General features: G+C 47.4%; 1 protein-coding gene across 3 annotated transcripts in view; it reads left to right on the top strand.

Annotated features, from left to right (window-relative positions):
* AFAP1L2 (actin filament associated protein 1 like 2) overlaps positions 1–18509 on the top strand; it is a 64313-nt gene that overhangs the window by 19793 nt on the left and 26011 nt on the right. Inside the window, exon 1 of one of the 3 annotated variants that reach the window (XM_068198128.1) lies at positions 579–701. The exons of the other annotated variants lie outside the window; for them this stretch is intronic. The gene's annotated coding sequence lies outside the window, so the exon portion shown is untranslated. Of the gene's footprint in view, positions 1–578; positions 702–18509 lie in introns of those variants that run through there. 3 annotated transcript variants of the gene reach the window in all.

The raw sequence follows: 18509 nt of genomic DNA, 5'->3' as shown, positions 1-18509 counted from the left end.
CCTGGAGCAGGGCCTGTGTTCCTGTAACACATGGCACAGCTGCATGGATCAACAGCCATCCTATTCTGCTGCATCTGCTTTTGAAACACTCCAGGTATCTGTGAATCTGTGGCTCTAAAGCTATTCTACACATGAAAATCTTGAGTGTTGACAGTGTGCTGTCAGGGCTGGAAGATGAGGCTTTTCTGTGCTAATGGATTTACTGCCTCCCTGATTTTCTCGAAGCACTGCTGTGTCATGCAGAAAGGTGGTTTCATTAGCAGTTCTGCTTGGCTGGGGGAAAATCACTCTATTTATTTATTTGGTTGGTTCAGCATGAAGTCTCTCTTGGCAGGTCAGCCACTTCCCAGGCCCTCCCAAGCTGCTGTTTTCCATTTCTATGCTGTGAATGAGGGTGAGCTCCCACCCCTGGGCAGCTGTGGTTGATGTGGGCAGAGCTGCTGGCCGGGTTATGCTCCAGTCCAGCCAAGCACAGCATATGCCATGTCGATCCTCCTTGGCTGCCCTCTGCTTTTGTAGGTCTGGAAGTGTCCCTGGGATGCTCCTCACCAGAGTATCTGGCACATGAGGTCTCCTACACGCTCTGGAGTTCAGCTGGGAAGGAAGGATTTTTAGTGGAAAGGAACATCTGTTACTCCTTAAGTGTGACCACTGTCAAGGTTTCCATCCCTCCAGCGAAGCAGATCTTAGCCAGAGGCCTGGTAACCTCTGATTTTTTTCAGGAGCAGAGGGAAAGCGAATCTTCAGGATGATTCTTTTTTTTAACTGAAGAGATTGGTTTTGTTTTAAATTACAGTGTATTGAGTCAGTGTCTTTGACACCCACAGCTGTGTTGGTGGAAAGCTGCTGAAGGGCCTGGCCAGGCAGGACCCACGTGTCTGCTGTGGCTTTGTGCACCTTGCAAGGCGCCTTGCACAGCCACTTGTGGAGGATGGTCCATGCTCAGCTTTCCTTCTCCAGCTGGAGTGTTCCTGCTGGAGGGTGTGAGTGTGCCCAGCAAAACAAATGGCATTGTTTTCACATGGTGCAAAACCACTCCCTGCACCTTCCCCTGCACCACTGCCCGTGTCCTGGCTGTAAATCCTGGGGGGAAGCAGGGCTGAGTCATCTGGCACTGAGTGTATTTATAAATCAGAAGGGCTGGAGCTCTGTGGAGCCCATGAGGAGAGGCCAGCACTTGGAAGATCTTGGCCAGCCATGGTGGGATCCCCCCACGCCCCGTGCCTGCCCTCAGGCTTGGTTACTGGCCCAGATCAGCAGGTTCTGGCTGTGAGGTGATCACAGGAGCTGGTTCAAGGAAACCATCGATGAGGCATCAAACTGCTGGGCTAATTTGCTTTCTTTTTCTGTACAAAACCTCACACGTGAGCTCAGGGCAGAAACAGAAGCATGGGAAAAGGCTTGCACAGGGGAACAGCTTTGAAGATTTGCTCACAGCTCAGGTGAGCTGGCTGGTTGCACTCACCCTTCAGCACCCAAGGTGCTGATGGGGGATGCCTGTGCAGCTCTGGCCATTTTGGCTGGTTCTTGCCTTGGCTGCAGCCTGCAGCAAGGTGACTTTGATCTCACTTGCATAAGGGTAAGCAAGAGCGAGCACCAGGGCTGCTCCTGGGGGCACTTTGGAGTGCAGTAGTCTGTGCTGTGGCACAGGGGGGCTGAGCCTAGGCTGGTTCTGTGCTCAGGGTTAAGTGGTTTTTTTCAGCCTCCTTACATTCCCTTCCACCCCCTTAATAACAAAATCAGAGCAGGGAGGTTTGCTTTATTGTGCTGGATCTCTTCTTCCTCCACCTGCTGTGGCAGCTGATCTCTTAATGAGCAAAGTTGCCTGGGGATGCCATTTACCCAGGGGAGGCAGTTCCCCCTGCACAGTTGGATTGATTTTTTTTTTTTTTTTTTTTTTTTTTTTGGTGCAAACTGCATGTCCAGCCTTGCTTGTGGGTGCTGTTAATTCTGTCCGTGCTTCCTCTGGAAAAGCTGGTTTTCAACAGAAGGACTGTGTTTGCAAATCTTTCCCCTTCCTGGAAGAAGGAGCAGGGTGAAACAGTTCATGATCCTGATACTGTGTGATGGAGAAGTAGAGACAGTGGAGGGGAGCAGTACAGAAGGGAGGGGTTGCTCCTTCCCTCTCCATGTATCCCACACACACTATGAGAACAGGGAGCTTGCTGCTGAAACAAATGGACAGGAAATGGGAAGTGAATAAAGGAAAGGGCTCCTTCACATGCTGTGAGTGTGACTGTGGGATGTGCTGCTCAGGCCAAACGATCCCTGCTGTTAACCTTGCTGGTGAAAAGGGCTGGCTAAATGGATGTCACCTAAATCACCATGCCTTGTGACTGGGCAAAATCAACCTGTACATTGTGCTGAGACCAGAAATTTCTGTGCCAAGACCCCAAAATGCAGACCCTGTGCCCTGCTGGCTGTTTCGTAGGTGCTGCCTGTGAATCCACTGTGCTGTGGAGCACCAGCTATTGATTCAGGCTTGCTGGCCCAATGGTTTCCACCCCTGCTGCATTTCTCTGGCTCCTCAGGGTCCTGGTTGGGGATTTGAGTCCAGGGGATTTCTGTTTGTTTGTTTAAGAATGTTTTATTCATTTATTCTTAATCACATACAGTTCTCATTATTGCTTAGGCCATGGCTTTCAGCTATCTTGAAATGAAAAGAAAATACATGTTTGTCTTCCAGCACCTTGGGAGCCAAGGGAAGCCTTAACCAGAGCCAAGATGTAACGTGGCAGTACAAACAGTAATATCCAATGTTCCCCCAGATTTGTGATTAAAAGCTGATGATTTTCCCAAGTTTACCAGAAAGACACCATCCTACAGGACCCAGTTGTCTGGCTGCCATAACACTAATCCTGTTCCTATGGCAACGAGCTGATTGCTGTTGGGGTTTGTGCTGATTTTAGCCCATTTTTAGGTGTGTTTTGAATGAGTGCTGCTGCACATCTCCCGTCCTCCTGATGCAACCAGGATCTCAGCACAGTTGCTTGGCACTGCAGCATCATCCCGTAAGGGCTGCCGGCAGTGCCAGGCACTCTGCAGGGATGTCGTGAGAAGCAGCCCTGTTCCCAGGGGTCCCTGAGTCCTGGCATCATCCTGGAGATGAACAGGGCCACTGCAGCCCCGGTGGTTTCTGCAGGGCACTGGTGCTGCCTCTAGGTCGTTTTTTCTCAGAGTATTTTTGTCAGGAATGCACCTCCTGACCCACAGCGCTGCCTGGGAGAGCAGAGTGCCGGGAGGGGGGCCAGCCCTGCTCCAGCTGTGAGTCGCCAAGTTGCTCCTATTTTGGGAACGGCTGGGTGTTTCCAGGTCCCCTGGGTACGTGCTGAGTTTGCCTTCTTGCCTTTGTTAGTGCTGCTTGGACAATAACGAAGACCTGGAAACCAGCTGTGATTTATGGTCTTTTTATTAGGTAAGCAAGAGACAAAAGACAAAGCAAGAGACCCAGCTCTCCCCTTTTTGCAGAAGGGATGCTATTGGAATGGGAAGTGTGCAGGGTGGGCTGTGTTGGTGCAAGTACCAGCTGGTTTTTTCATCTGGTTGCTGCTCCTGAGCCACACTTTGAGTAACAAGGGAAAGAAAAGATATTTTTGTCCTATTGACAATTTGGATCCTGCTTCCTGCCTGTACTGGAAGGTGAAATATGCTAGGAATGAGCACTGTGTACATCTCAGGAGCTCCTCTCCTCTCCTCTCTGTAGCTGGGTTGGATGCTTTGGGAGGTTTTGAACTGACTAAGCACAGGCATGCTCCTGCCTGCTCTGCTGTTGAGACATCCCTTCCCCAGCCTGAGCATGGGCTCAGAACTCACCAGAGACTTGCTTCAGAGTGAATTCAAAGATGTGCTGTGAAGGGATGGGGGTAACCATGTTCTTGATCTCTTTAGTTGGACCAGGGCCATCAATAAGTCAATCACACCCATGCTTTGTACAGGTCTGCCATTCTGAGTTGCCAGAAGCTGGGCTTGTTAGTGATGGATATGGGGAAATAGATGAGTTGAACACAGCCTTCACATCACCCCCCCACTGTACTTGGTACATGCAGGGAGTAGAGGACTTTGCTTCATGTCCAAGTCCCTGCTGAGCAGGGATAGCCATAGGAATTGTCCCCTTGGGGCTCTCTAACTCTGTCTCCTTGTCTTGCTGACTGTCTGTCCCAGGCTCCTCATTTCCCACTTCTCGTGGCATCCTGAAAAGTTTTAGTCCAGCACAGCTCCCAGCTGAAGTACTTCTGGAAACCAGATGTGTCAGCTCAGCAAGACATCCTGCCTAAATATTTCCAAAAAGAAGTTCAAGGTTGCCTTGTGATTCTTGGTTTGGGTGTTGTTTGTTTTTCAACATTGGTTTTCTGTCTTGTGGCTATGCCTGGTAATTCCCAGCTGCTTTGGGCTTTTTGGGCTAATGCAAAAGGGCCATAAACTCAGTCTGCTAGTGCAGTTAACAGGTGCTGTAAGGGCTTTGTAGCACCCCCTGGGATGGAGTCACTGGAGCTGACCTGATGAATCTCACCCAGGGGAACTCTACTGGCATGAAGAAGTCTGATCCTGGTATTTATTCTCTCACACAACAAGTAGAAGATTTTTCTGCATCCTGATAAATCAGGATAGTGGTGGGGTTTTTTTGTTTATTTTTTCTTAGTGAAGGTGCACAGAACTATTTTTTCATGGAAGCTCCTTGGATCCCGGCTGGTATTTCTGATCAAAAACAACCTTTGTGGTGATGGAAGTATCCAGGAAACCCAGGTCTCCAGGACTGAGACTCCGAGGTCACTGCCTGTGTTTTGCAGGGACTCCTACCCCGAGGAACACTAGCAGCATGTCTACATGTATGTATAGGGAATCACTTAAATGGGAGAAAATGGGAGAGAGCAGCTCCAGAGGAGCTGATGTGAAGTGTGTAGAGGAGCTGCCTGTGGTGCTGCCCAACGTAAGCTGGTTTTGATCCTCAGTCCCTTCCACCCTTGAGGAGGCCTCCATAGGCCTGGTGGGATTTATTGTTCAAAACAAACAGAATCCCAAAGTTTGGGCTTCCCATTGAACATGGAGTGGTTTGCATTTTCCTGTTTCAATAAAGTGCAGCTTGCATTTGTTTTGCTTTCATCTTCTGGTTTTTCTCTTGCTTTGGAATCCCCAGAGCTGGACATCTGCATCTAATGTGAACTGGGAAATTTCTGTACTGTCCATTTATGCCTGCATAAACCTGGGGTTTCCATATAAAAGAGTATCCTTCTCTGGGCTTAAATTCAAACTCTGGTAAGCTTCAGTGGGGCTGAATAGATTTATATGAGATGAAGGTACAGCTCCAGTAGATATCTGTGGTGGTTGCCCAGCACTACAGCAATGCTCGTGTGTACTTCAAGCATTTCTGCGTTCTCAAAGGAGTCTTCTTTTCATATTCTAAACACAACCTTCCAACTTCCAGTACGAGTCCAAGAGGCCAGGAAGACCAGCTCAGCCCATTCAGCTGACACCCAAATCCTGGCACTGTCTGCAGAGGTGAGCAGGGGGAGCTGCGTGTCCAACTGCCTTTGATTCATGGCTCAAGCACCCACTGGCTGCCTCTGTATGGGTCAAGCTCATGGTACCACTGATACCTCCTGGAGCAAATTTTGAAGTGGTGTCTTTGCTTCCACAGCAAGAAGCTTTGCCAATCTGCCACTATGTCCCAAAATGTGGCACCCTTTGTAGACCTTCTTGTGAGGAGTAGCTGCATTTGTACAAAGATCATTCTTTTTCCCTCAAAACTGAGTCAGGTGCTTGGAAAAGAAAGTCCCCATGAGACCTGTGGGCATAAGTGACATCATAGGGTGAAAATTTTTATTCCCTTGAGATTATGGTTGTATCCACAAGCCTGAGGCAGATGGAATCCAACACAGCTTGAACTAAATACATAAAGAACGTTTGAATTCCGAGAAAATTTTCAGTAAATACTTTGTGTTATGACATCCTGTGAGCTTCCTCAGAGTGTTACTGGAAGCCTGTTTACGCCTGCCAAACTCCCAGCAATCTTTTTTCCTTGCCCACTTGACAGATGAGCAATTTGAGAGCCTTAGCTGCCGTGACCCACCAAGCTGGGAATGGGGCGGTCGGGAGCAACCGGCTGTGCCAGGTGCTGCTGCTGGAGCTCATTCCTCCAACCTGACTCACCATATCTCACCTGCACCTGGGCAGACAACAGAGCTCTGTCTGACTCGGGAGAGCTGGTGACTCATTTTAGTTGTCTCTGTCACTGTCTGAATATGAACTGTTGAGTCTTTACTATAGGGAAAAAGTTCATGAAAATGGGCATTAATGTCTTCAGGTAGAGAACAGATGCTGGGAAGAAATGGCCCTGGTGGATCACCAACTTCGCTCCAAAGCTGCACTTCTGCCCTTGGAGTTTATTGCAGACCTCTAGTTTTGGCCTTTGCTTTCCCAGAAGTGTTGAGATCTCCTGGTGGAAGGGGCTAAATGCTGAGTTTGTTGTGAGTATGTTGTGCTGCTTCAGCTTATTGGGGAAAACAGACATTTCGGCTGTGTTGCAGCCTCGCATTTGTTTGAATCACCTGTTCAAAGCTTCCACAACAGAGATCTCAAAGCAGCAGAAATTTAGCAATGATCCTCAGTGACTGGAAACCACTAAGTTCTGTGTGCAGTTTGATCTCTGACTAACATCACACCTCTCCAGCTGGAGCAGTGCTCTTGACCTGGTGGGTCACTCACCAGCAGAGCAGACATCAGTGCTCACCGACCCTGCAAGCCTTTGAAGCCTTTGCTTAAAAAAAAAAGAAATATCCAACCCTGTGATGAAGGGAAGATAAACTGTGCTGTATACAAAACCCCTTGTCTGAGAAATGTCTTATCTCAGAGGGGTTTGCAGAAACCCTCTCCACTTTGGGAGTGATGAAAGCAAGACAGCTATTAATAAGCTGTAAAGAGAAATGGGAGCAGGAGGCATCTAGCTTTTGATGGTGGCATCTTTCTCATGTTTTCAACAACTGCAAGGGTTTTCTGTAAAAATGTTTTGAGACAGATATTCATGAAACTGCATTTCTAATGTGGGCTAGAGAGAGCTGGGAAAGCAAAAGAAACTTTTTTGGCAGCAGTTCATCTTTCTTAGCCTAGTGTACTTCTCCAATCTGTGTCCCTTTTAAATTCTAATTACTTCCTCAGGCACCACAAACACTCTGGCCTTGTCACTTATCCTTTTGAAGTTTGCTTCTCATAATGCAGCCTCTTCTGAAGCGCTCATGCTGTCGGTCAGCTAACTAGTCCAAAACATTCCACTGCTTCAAAATCACTTAATTCTTTTCCAAGCACAAAGAATGGCTTTCCTGTTGCTGCCTGCTGACTCATGCGAGAAAGGTAGAGTGCCTTGTGTCAGCCAGGAGAGCAAGTTCCTGCAGGCACCTCACACAGGGCAGAAAATCTGCAAAGTGTGATGGCTGAGGTGGCAAGCAGAGGTCTGGATGCAGAGAGGTGTATTAAGGGAAAAAATACATCTTGGTGAAACCAGTCTGAGCATCAGTGAGTGCTGAGTGTGTATCTTTGCCAAGGCTTAGATTATCAGCCCCATCGCTGGAGTCATGTGTTTTGGCCTAAAAGGCTGCCTGTGATGAAAGGTAAATGAACAAAGTGGACTTTTGCAAAATCTCAGGAGTATTTAATGCACAGTAGCCTTTTCCAGGTGTGCAGGACAAGCTTACCAAGTGTTGCCCAAGCTGAGTGTGCAGTCTGATGGAGATCCCTAAAGTAGCAGAGAGGCAGAGCTCCTGAGCACTGTGCTCTCCTGAGATGCTGCTCCCAGCACCTGAGCACAAAGGATGTGGGGGAAATGTGCTGGAGCACTGCCTCCAAGGAACTCTGGATAAGGATGGATAATCATGGGTAGGGAAAATGAAATGTTTTATTTTGTTGCTGAGAGGGTCCTATAGGTCCAGTTTGTTCTCTACCTCACTGAAACAGTTCCCTGCACTTTCCTTGCCCTTCATGAGGGGGAATTTGTAGACGCATAAGTTGGCATGTCCTTCATGGAAATTTCAGACAGGTGTTACTCAAAATGGAGAAGAAATTTAGAGTGTACATTTCTTGAATGCCATGACGAAAGAGTTTGATGGCCTGAACAGCCCTTGAGAGCTTGGCAGTTCTTGTGCCTGTGTTTTTTGTCTGCAGTTTGTGCAGTGCGTGACCTGCTTAGCAGCTTGCCCAGGTGGCTGTGACAGATGTCCCTGCTGAAGGCTGAGATGGAGCTAATCACTGCTCCCTGCCCTTTCCACCTGGCTGCCAGGCCAAGCACTTCTCCACTTTGGGTAGTTTTTCACACAGGTGAGTGTGGGGTGGTAGCAAACTCCTCCTGGTGTCAGCGTGAGAGAAATTGCTGTTCTGGGGTGAGTGCCTGAAACAAACCTCTTGGGAGAAACAGGATATTGTCTGGTTTTTTTTGTAACCAAAGGTGAGTGATGAAGTATTAGGCCCCACAAGACGTAGAAGCTTTTCAGTGGAACCAAAAGAGACACATGGTAGTTACATCCCAGTTGCTGTTTGAGGTGGGACTCTCTGGGTGGGAGAGATGTGCTTTTTACCCTCTGTAGCAACATAAGTAGGTGAAGCAGCCTCCAGAGAAGAGGGATTCAAATCCCTTTGGTTATGGATTCACCACCTTGGAAGAGAGGATGAGAGGACAGCTGCCCCAGGGATCCTCCTGCCCTCTCTATTTTTTGTCTCTTTTCCTGAAACAAATAAGTTAAATCAATCATATTGGTATTTTATGTTATAAATGCCCACACTTCTTATTGTTTTCACTGTCTTCTGCAACAAAATATGCCTAGTCCTATAAATGGGGAGTGTTTACCCAGTCATTTGTCTTTCCTTCACCTGCCTGTTTCTTTCTTAGAAATGCTGGGCAGATAGCAATGAAGCAAAGGAAGTTGCAACAAACCACAACAGAAGCAATCCTTGTGTTTTTCTTAACCTGAGAAGATTGAAAGGCTCTGTGGCTTTGCTTCTGGGCTGGGGCTTAAACCCACAATTGTTGGAAGGAAAGACAAAAGTTTAAGGAGAGGTTTGCAGTAGCAGTCTGGGATCTCTCTTGAGCCATGTCCGAGATGTACTGCTCCTCTTTTTCTCTGGGCCCTCAAGTTGAATGGCCAGCAGTTTTCTCTGCAAAGCAGGAAGGCTGCTGGGCTGGCTGTGCCTTACCAGCTGGCACTGGTGAGGATATGCATCTCTTTATGCCTGTGAGTGCTAGAAAACTGTCTCGAGGGCAGCTCCTGCATGCAGGATGCTCCTCGTGTCCTGACTGAACTACTTCCAGCGCTGCAGGCAGGGTGGTGGACTAGCCAGGCTGCACTGAGCACTGAGTAAACAGAGAGTTCCTTCAAGTTATTACTCTCATTAAAGGTTGTTAATTCACTAGTGCCCACGCTGAACTATGTTCCATTCATTTTCTGGATGGGAAGCACAGCAGTGTGGTTTGGAGTGAGGGTGGCGTGGCCTGCCCCAACCGCAGGGAGCCAGGCTCGAGCTGCTGGTCCCAAACCACTGCTCCACAAATGATCCCCGGGTGCCAGCGATGGCATAAGTGTTTATTAGCATGTGATGCTGAGAAAAGAGAAATGCCAGCATGGCTAGCTTATAGCCAAGCTACAGGGATGCCTCCAAAGTATGTTAAGAGGGGGATGAAAGAGTCAAAAGTGCATTTAGAAAAGCTCCAAGGAAGCTGAATTTGCTGGAAAGACTTGGAACTCATTCATCAGCAGTTTCTTGTCACAAATTTTCTGCTGAGATGGTAAATGAAAATAATGATCTAAATTTTAAATCTGTGATAGGATTAGTGATACCTTTGGCATATTTATGTAATGGGTTTCAGGAGTTTAATTCAGAGTATTGTTCCCAGTCTGGATAACTGGTTCTCATTCATGTAAACAAAGTGCAAGACAGACAAAGTAAGAAAATCTTTTTTATCCTGTAAATGGTTGTTTTGCTGGTTTAAGAGCTTTCATTTCCCATGCCTCACAGTAAAGACAGAAATGGAGAAGTTTTCCAATTCACATGGAAAAAAAAGAGATGCAGGTCTTTGTCCTGGTTTTCCACTACATCAGCCCCGCTGGGCACCTGCCAGGCTCTGCTGGGGAGGGTGGCAGAGGTGCCATGGGGTGGTCTTGTCCTGAGCCTCCACTTCCCCCAGGGCATCTCTGTGAGCCTGACTTGCTGCTGCTCGGAGATGAGCTCAAGCTTAGGGTGCAGATGGTAAATCAAGGTTTGTTGACCAAGGCTTGGTCTTGGCAGAATTTTGGGTGCTTACCTCTACCTTACCTTGTAAGAGGTTCTCCCATGCAGTAAAGCATCCATGGGGAGGGAGGCAGGGCTGTCGCCATGAGTCAAACCTGGAACCCTCCATTTGGTCACTGCAGTTGTTCATCTCGGTAGGGAAATGCCTGTGGCTTCTCTGGTCCGTGCTCCATGAGTCAGATCACACCACGTGGGGCCTAGGTCTGTAGGTGACAAGTGGGAGCTCCTGTCTCCTCCTGCCACTTGTGGTGTGCCGCTCCTGTAGTCTCCAAGTGATGCCACCTGTGTTTTAGTAGGACACGTTTCTGTCACGTGGATGGGCCTGTGTTGGAAGATTAATGTGCGTGAAGCCATTGCAGAAATTGGGTGGCCTGGGAGAGGTTCTCTCTGAGCATCCTCTCCATGAGTGACACTTGTTTTTCTCAAGGCCATCAATACTTGTTTTTTTGCGTACTGGAAAAAGAAGCTCCATGAAGCAAATGTATTTGAGAGTTTCTTGGCAACAGGAATTAATAATACAGATGAAAAATTGCACCAAAAATTTGAATCCCATTTGAAAACCTTTTTAGTGAAGAAAATGATGTTTGGGGTGTGAAGCAGGGCAGAGCCTCTCTTTCGATGAGCGTCACTGCAGCATTAGGACAAGACTGGTGTTCCCTAACAGGGCACATGTGTCTTGAAACCCCTCATGTGGTGCCCAGCTGCCTTGGTAATCCACAGCAAACAGGGGAGCTGCCTGTTCCTGGGAGGCTGCTCTGCCACCCTGACTTACTGAAATATCATTTTGGAGGTGTGGGAGAGGAATAAAGGTGGCATCTCTTGAACACAGGTGAGAGAGAGGAATGTCCTCAGGTCACCTGGCAGGTGTGCCTTCCCCTCACACGTGGGAGAGTGGTGGGTGGGAGCTGTGACCTCCTTTGGTGGCAGATGGCTCACTGTTGGGAGGTACTCACTGAGCAGTGGTGACTCATGGCAGGAGAGGGTTTGTAATTTGACCTCTTTGTAGTTTTACTAAAGCTTGTCTTTCTACACTTCTTAACCCTAAACTGACGTGTAGTGACCACTGGTTGGCTTTGAATCTTGTTAGGAAGGAGTGTGAACTCTGGTTCTTAGTTATGTCAATAGATGGGGGAATTTTGTGGGGGTGGGGAGGATTTTTTCTGGGAGGGAGCATTGGTATTGGGGATTTTTGCACTTTTCTCTGCTGATGATTAAACACCAGATTTCCAGAGGAAATTGCTGCATCAACACTGCTCAGTGACTCAGCTGCATGATCCTCCCTCTTGGTGTTTAGGTTTCCAGATTACCTTGAGGAGGATGGACAAGGACTGAATGCAGTGTCTGGACAAGGGATTGAGCAAGATTATGAAGAAAGAAATCTAGCAATCAATAACGATGTTGCTGTAGGCTCTGCCAGCCTACCCTGATACTCAGGATATTTAAAAAACCTGTTCTGCCCCTGCACTAGTGCAATAGCCTGGTGTGGTCATTCTGCTTTTCAGAGGCAGGCCCAGAGGCCCAGCCCTGGCTCTTGTGGGCAGCGTGGCTCAAAAAGCCCTTTCTGCAGAGGAAACAGCAAGGAAAGACTGGGGACTCCAGGGCTGTGTATCTGTCTTTCTCTCTGACCCCAGAGCTCTTGCTTTTGCTTTCTCAAACATAATTGCTTTCCCCTTCTGCTGTGTTCCTATTGTTCGCTGGAGAAATGATGCCATTAAATCAACAGAGAATGGTGGGAAAATGCTTTGATATGAGGCCTTAGGAGGGCGTGTGCATGTGTGTGTGTGTGCTTGTCCTGTCTCATAAAAACCAGCACAACCCTGTGTGTATCTGGTAGCTTCCTTTAATTACTGTCTTGCCTGCGATAGAGAAATCCATCTCAAAATATATTTGGCAGTTAACCTCCTTTATTTGTATTGAAGTGGCACAAGCCACGGGTGTTGTTCACCATCGTTGTGAGAGTTAATCTCTCTGGGACCTTGCATTTTCTCACTCTCTGTTTTGGGAATGAGGTATGCCAGGCTTCCTTTTTCCACGGGAAAGAGGTCCCGTGGCTGTGGGCTCAGCAGGCATTAGGGACTGTTGTGTGCCTCTCTTCTGCTGCTGCTTTGTAATGTGGACAGGGATGGAAACGTGCTTTCCTCTGCAGAGTGATGAGCAGGGATGAGGCAAGGTCTGCCACAGCATTTTGACTAAAACTGTGCTCCAGGAGCCTTGGCAAAGACCTGAGGTGAGGTCCAGGGAGCACATTGCTCCCTTCATGGAGCTGCATTAAGGCAGAGGAGAGCAAGGCTGTGCTGAGCAGGCAGCTGTGGGATGCCTTCTTGGACAAGGTTCCAGCAGTAGAGCCCTGTGTGTTTGTGGCATTTGGTTGAGTGTTTTGTGTGTTTCTTTTTCTTGAAGGCAGCTGTTGCATTTGATCCAAGCCACTTCTTGGTAGCCCCTTCCTGGGCACAGCTGTGCGTGGCATTAGCCAGCAAACAGCAGATGTGCTTTGAGTTGCAGGTCAGATGGTCACCAGCCCCTCCAGTGAAGTCAGCCCCATTGAGTGACAGAGAAGAGGGCAACCCTTCACACGGCAGAGAAAAACCAGACTAGCCAACCACCAATCTTAGCTGGAAGCTGAAGGAGTAAGGGAGAAAAGCAGCAGGCAAGCTTGTGGGGACAGAAGGGAATCAGTGGAAGCAGCTTCAGTGGAAATGGTGTGTGTCTCTGTCATGCCACTCTAGGATTCAGCTCTGGGGCTTGGCAGCAAACGTGATTTCTGCTTTGTAAAAGTTGTTGGGATTGTTTTTCTCCCCACTGGGAAAGGAGCCCACCAGGCCTCGCTCTTGAGGATATTTACCTTAAAAACAGTGTTGTTTTTAATGTCCTGCTCTACCTGACTTGGTCCAACTTTTTTTAGTTGACATCTTAATTTGGATGGATTGTTACTTACTCTCTTGACTACTGCGCTGATGTTTCTTTAGTTGCTTTCTTTCTGTTTTCCTAGCTGGGTTCTGTCCCAGCAAGAGTTACTGTGTTGCACAACTTGAATGCGACCTGGATGCTCTGCACAGTGAGGATGTGAGGATGTGGCACTTGTCTGATCCACCCCAGGTCCCAGCATGGTTTTCCATGGCACTTTGTGGTATGTTCCCATCTGCTGAAGCTACGAGCATTACTGAGCACCTGAGCACAGGCCTGCAGTTTGTAGCCCAGTACAGCTTTGGGCATCTCGTGGGTTTGTTTGATGGGCAGTCTGCTAATATGGCCTGCTCCAAAGGAAGAGGTGCCAGCATCTCTTGGATGTCATCCAACAAATTTGTTTGGCAGTGGGGGACCTCCAGTGACTCACCAGTTGCTCTGTCATGGAAAGGCTGAGACCCTTTGCAAAGAAACACATCACTGTGTTGCCTGTGAAGTGTCAGACATACACCCTCCATTGCATACCAGATGATCTTTAAGGTTACTTCCAGCCCAAGCTCTTCTATGATATAATAGAGCAATATGGCACTAAAATGCAAGAGTGCTCAGTAAAATCTCAGTGTGACACTGTAATTTTCATGTTTTGCTTCTCTTCTCTCTTCCTTTTTTTTTTCTTAATTTTTCTTGGATGCTGTTTCCCACCTTCCAGTGGAGGGAAGAGGAGTCTGTTGTTTGCTCAGCTAACTGAAAAAAGCTTTGTGTGCATTTTCTGCTGCCGTTTTGTTAAAGTTCAGAGTTCCTGGGTTAGAGCTGCCACTTCTCAATACGAGTCTTGTTCGAACTTCCAGAGCAGCCCACGCAGAGCTGCTTGGGTTCATCTGTGCAGTTCACAGCCCACAGCCAGCCAAACACATTGTTTGCCTCTGTCCTTCCATGAATCATACTTTGCAACAAAGACCAGCCTAGTGCTCCCAAGGAGAGTGTGAATCCAAGCGGTGCTGGATTTTAGGTACATTAATAGAACAGTCTGGGTGGGTTTTTTTCTTCATTTCTTCCCTGTGAGCACTCATTGTGTCTAAAAATCAGACGGCTTTGTGATGATGGTCATAACTGTCTGACAAGTGTCTGGCTTATTAGGAATATTCTGATAGGAGTTCTCCAGTTTTACAGTTTTCTTATTTTGAGGGATTTTAGGTTGTCTCAGGATTATGAATTTTGCCTTTTGTTTTGTTTAATCTGGCAGCGATTCTCCAATAAGAAAGTTCATTTTTTGCCAGAAGCTTAGAGGAGGTTTTTGTGGATTTTCCTTTGAAAAACACAGCACTTCTCATTTTGCTGTGGGGAGATTTCTTTTTTTTTACAATTATTTATATAATCATAATTATTTTTCTATGGGTAAAAAAACCCTTTTCAACTGGACAATAGTGAGCTGGGCTTTTTATTCTCTTCCCATGAAAAGCAAGAAGATGGAAGGCTAGCCAGTCATTACAGGCACAAGTGTGAGAAGTAAATAATTGTTTCTGATGGTCAAAACCAAGGTGGTAAACCTGGTCTCTCTCAGTCTGAGTGCCTTAGTCTGTACACACCTGGTTTATTCTGCTCATCACCCTGGGTGAATGCTGATGGGGTTTCAGTGGGAAGGGGATGCTTTCTAGAGGAGCAGCTTTCTGGGATTCAGCAGGGATGTTGCTGCTTCTCAGTGTATTTGGATGGATCTGCCACCTGTCCTTCCCTGCATTGCATTGCCAAAGCCAGCAGCATCTGGAGCAGGGCAGAGGAGCTGCATCCACTGCAGAGGAGCCAAAGCAGTGCTGTTCCCTTTTCTTCACTGCTCCCCTACACGACCCTGCAGCCGGCAGGGTGAGGAGGGTTGGTTTGTCTGAGGAAGGATCTGCTTTGCTGTTTTGGAAGGTGGCCTAGTGTAGGGGTCATCCAGCTGTTACAGCTGTCACCATCCACACATCTGCCTTTCCTCACAGCTGGGGAGAATGGCCTTCTCCAGCTGTAACCGTGGGTGACTTTTTCCTCCTGCAAAGCCCAACTGTTACTGTAAGACTCCAAATTAGCCAAGGAGGCCTGGGCTGGGCCCTTCTGCTCTTCTGACAGCACTTGCTATTCAGCAACCTGAATGCTGCCTCTGTGCCTGCCTGTCCTCTCTGCACACTCCTCAGCTGCCCTATTCATTTTATGCAGCAAAGAAAAAAAGAAAGCAGGGCTAGAAAGGAACTGCTGTCTGCCAAAGCAGCCCCTGGGGAATCCCAGTGCTGCCAGCCAGGGCTGGTCAGTGGGAAACGGGAGCTGAAAGGTTGCCATGGGACGTAGTGCATGATGGAGGCAGTCTGGGGAGGCTGGCTGTGGGCAGGTACCTCAAGGTACATCATGTTCCTCCTCCTCAGGAACCCCTCTGCTCCTGGGGGCTGGCTTTTTCATGGTTCACAATGCTACTACCAGTTCTACTGTCTCTGGAGTTTCCAAGATTTTTGAAGCAGGAAGCTTGGCATGACACAGACTGCAGGTATTTACTTGGTGCCTGAATGGAGTTGTTTGTTTGCAGCTTAGCCCAGCTCCTTCTAGGAGGAAAAGGTGAAGCCAAAAGTACTAAACCCAGACTCTGCTTTGGGCAGAAGGATGGAATATATCTCAGCACTTTGGGATCCATGGATGGGGGGGGGGGGGTTGGAAACACAATCCCCAGGCTGAGATGTGGGAAAGCTAGTTTATATTCCTGATCTGCTGAAGAATATGCCCATATCCTTGGACAAATCACTTAATCTCCCAATGCCTTAGTTTCCTGTTAGCAAATGATACTCCTTATCTTTCACCTCTCATCTCAGCAGAGGAAAGAGTTTGTCTTTTAGTATATATCCCATTACAGTTCTTTGTCCGGTGGCTGGGGCCCCTCTACCTTGATAAAATAAGTAATTGAATTTAGATTAAAAGGTCTAATACAATCCTGCCCAGTGGTTACTGAAACACTTGAATGAAAGTTCATTCAGAGCCTGTCTTCCCATTTCCTCATAAGGCCAAGACATGAAGTAATTAGATGTAGATGTGGGTTGTTATTGTAGCACAATGACAGAGTTCAGTGGTTATTGGTAGGAATGGCTTTTATAATCTAGTTTAATGGTCATTTACCTTTCAGTGACCTTGGTGTCAGGCAAAATTGGCAGCTCTTTTGCCAGGAATGTGCTTCCTCAATGAGGGCTTTGCAAGCTGTTTCATTTTTGGCTCTAGCTTCTCATGAGCTAGGATAGACAGTGCTGCAATGCAAGAGACTTTCAGTCTGCAAAGAAAGGCACAGACTCCTGCCAAAAGAAGCCCTTTTCAGTGCTGTCCTGTTGCCACTGAATTGCTGTTGAAGAGATCAGTTGTGTTTAAAGCATCTCTTTGGTTATTTCTGCGACCAGAGTTGCAGCCTTCAAATTGAGAGAGCCTGTGGTGGGGCAGGAGTTCCTGTAAAATGGGTTGCATTGTCTTGGAGTAAAAGAAGGGAGAACATATCTCATCATCCAGTTAAGTGCATGCAAGAAGGAACTGGTAATTCTGCCTGTAGCCCCCACCCTGAATTACATCAGTAAAGATGTGAAATTTCTATATATTTCAAAGTACCGTCCTTTCAGTGATGATCATCCACTCACTGCAGATGCAAATCGCTCGAGTTTCCCATTGACTCTGATGCTCCTATGCCTCTCTCCATCATGTGTTGAGAAATTCCTACAGGTTTTATCCAGTTATTGGTGTCTGTTGCCATGGAGAAGAACATGACATGAGCTGTGCTGTGATTTCTAATAGTGCCCCAGGTCTGTGGCCATGCTTTGTAGGGAACTGAAGTAGGTCATATCGTGGTGCTTGAGGGGCACCAGATTCAGTGCAGGTATTCACAGTGACCTTGGCCAAGTCTCATCATTTTTCTGACAATCTAAACCTTAGAGGTAATCCCTGTTTTCTGTGAAGGGGGCTGACTTTTTGTAAGATCTATGAAGCTCTTTGAGGTGGCAGAAATATTACTTTAAGTCACAAAGAAGTGCTGTAAGAGTTGAGAAGAGCAATATAGCAATGGGAAAAAGTTTCAGAAAAGCATCTGAGAATTTCTCTGCCTTAGGCTTCTGTCTACTTCTGATCTCTCATCCTGCTGCTCACAGCCATACCATTTTGCAAATATGTTCCTTGGATCTGTTACTCTTGCCCTGAAGAGCAGGAACCACCTCTTTATGTGCTTTCATTTCTAAACTGCTAACATAAGGAAAGCACAACCATGCAGCTTGGAGGGAGAACCATTTGTTTCAGGCTGCTTTGCAAAGCCACCAACCTGGTTTTACCACGAGCATGTTCCATACATCACCAGCACAGCATGATAGCTCTTTAGCTGAGATTAAGCAGTGACTTCCAGCACTCGGAATCCTGAGATGGTTTAATGTACAAGGGCTCTCAATTGTTTTTACTGCTGGGACCTGCTGTGATTGTGGCTTGCACAGAGGATCTTACAGACCCTCTTTGCATTTTTACTTCTCACACTCATCAGTCTCTGATAAATATTGGCTTGTTCTCCCTCTGCTAGGAGAGAATGAATGGTCAGTGGAGTTGTTTTTTTGCAGGTATCAGGTTTGGATTGGGAATGTTAGCTGAGGTCAGAGAGATACTTGCATAGGTGCAGATGGTTTATATACTGCTTCTTGCAGAAGAAGAACAAAATTAACCTCTCTTGAGTCCCTGAAGCCTGAATCCATTGAGGTCTGACAGAATCTTTCCACTGACCTCTGTGGCCCCAGGATCACATCCTAAATGAGCTGCTTTGAGTCACTGGAAGCCTGAGTTCAGCTTTGGTGGGTTGGAAAATGTAACCTACTGTATGGGCTCTGCTATTCATAAGGGCTCAGCCCTGTGTGTGTGCTAGCTGTGGATGCCTGGGAGAAGAATAAAGTCATTTTCTGCAGTCTGGGGGTGGAGGAGGGAATGGGAATTGTACCCCCTTCCCTGCAAACCCGCTGTTGTGACATCCACGTGGGCAGCTGCTTCTGAAGCTTCAGATTAAGGTTAGGTGTCCTTGGTGCTGTTTTTTCTGGTATCATCCCTGACAAATCCCTGTCCTATGCAGCTGGCCTGGCCAGCAGGACCTGACCTCAATTTGAATTTTCTGAAGTGGACCACTGAAGCAGATGAGTATAGCAAGGCTGTGATTTACCATGGGGGATTCCCTTGAACTTGGAAGAAACAGGGTCCCTGAAGCTTTAGAGAAGCCAGTTGTGAACAGGCTTGACACCATTTGTTGCTTATTGGCATCCAGTAGGGTTATCAGCAAATGCTACCTGTTTCCTTGCAGCTTAGGGAAAAAAAAA

Source organism: Anomalospiza imberbis, chromosome 8 (genome assembly GCF_031753505.1).
Source record: "Anomalospiza imberbis isolate Cuckoo-Finch-1a 21T00152 chromosome 8, ASM3175350v1, whole genome shotgun sequence".
Taxonomy (NCBI): Eukaryota; Metazoa; Chordata; class Aves; order Passeriformes; family Viduidae; genus Anomalospiza; species Anomalospiza imberbis.
The sequence above is the reverse complement of the archived record's forward strand: the minus strand, read 5'-3'. Positions and strand labels throughout refer to the sequence as shown.